The sequence below is a fragment of the Mus pahari genome, unplaced genomic scaffold (genome assembly GCF_900095145.1).
Source record: "Mus pahari unplaced genomic scaffold, PAHARI_EIJ_v1.1 scaffold_14388_1, whole genome shotgun sequence".
Taxonomy (NCBI): domain Eukaryota; kingdom Metazoa; phylum Chordata; class Mammalia; order Rodentia; family Muridae; genus Mus; species Mus pahari.
Window position 1 is genome coordinate 145 of NW_018393716.1, and position 1,495 is coordinate 1,639.

Here is a 1,495-nt window from a genome sequence, read left to right on the forward strand (position 1 = left end):
TCTCCAGGCCGCCCTCTAACTGGAAGTGGACTGGAGCAAAGATGGTTCTCCTTCTGGCTCAGGCCAGGAGACTGATCCCAAGCAGACACCCCTCCTCAGGCGGGGAAAGGCGCCCGATGACCGGAACCAGACTCGAGATCCTTCCCAGAAGCTGTGACACTTCTCCAGTCTGCCCTCTCCCCTGCAGTGCACTGGAGCAAAGACTGCTCCAGGGCGAACACCCATCCTTGGGTGGGGAAAGGCGCCAGATGTCGGATCAGGCCTGGAAACTGCTCCCGGGCGAACACCCCTCCTCGGGCAGGGAAAGGCGCCAGATCGAGCAAGGACTTTCTAGTCTGTTCCAATATACTTTGTGTTCTGCAAGCAAATTAAATGTTTATAGGATTTTTCTTTTATGGCATGAATATTTTGTACTATGACTTTGTTGAATAACTATTTTATTCTTGGAGCTGAGACCCTTTAATTTCTATTCCTATCATTCTTTGGTTAGGTGTTTTTGTTGTACCCCAAATTTCCTGGCTATTTGGTTTCAGGGCTATCTGAGAGTTACCATTTTTTGTGTGTGTATGTATAAATTTCTTTTATTGTTTGCATGAGATTCTCTCCTCCATCCTTTCCATGTTGGTGATTTTTGCATCTGCTGTTCTCACTCTCTTCCCTAGGGTTTCCATCTCCAGTTTTTCCTCAGTTTATATTTTTTTCATTGCTTCTATTTCCACTATCATGTCTTGAACAGTTTTATTTATTCCTGTGGTTAATTTTAATTTCTACTATTTACGGGGTTTATTTGTTTCCTCTTTAAATGTCTATATTTGGTTCCCTTTATTTCTTTTAGGAACTTATTCATTTTCTCCTTAAATGAATCTATCATCCTTATAAGATTGAATTTCAGGGCATTGTGGCTTTGTTGTGTTAAGTTATATAGGGCTTGAAGTTGTAGGATAGGTGTGCTCTATGGTCCTTGAGTTTTGTTGTTTGAAGTCATTTCATGCCATTAGGCATCTCGATATTTTTAGTCACTGCATATTCTTGTTATAATATATATTGTGATGGGGCTTAACCTCAATAATCCTAGTATGATAAGTCCCTGGTGAGACTTCTTGGATTGAGTGGTTCTGGAACATCAGGTCTTAAACTCATGGGCATAGAGATGGCAGGAGAATTTTTTTCCAATTTCTTATTAGGTATTTATTTCATTTACATTTCAAATGCTATTCCAAAAGTCCCCTATAACCTCCTCTGGGACTGCTCCCCTACCCACCCATTCCCACTTCTCGGCCCTGGTGTTTCCCTGTACTGGGGCATATAAAGTTTGCAAGACCAAGGGGCCTCTCCTCCCAATGATGGCTGACTAGGCCATCTTCTGCTACACATGGAGCTCTGGGGTTACTGGTTAGTTCATATTGTTGTTCCACATATAGGGTTGCAGACCCCTTCTACTCCTTGGGTACTTTCTCTAGTTCCTCCATTGGGGACCTTGTGTTCCATCCAATAG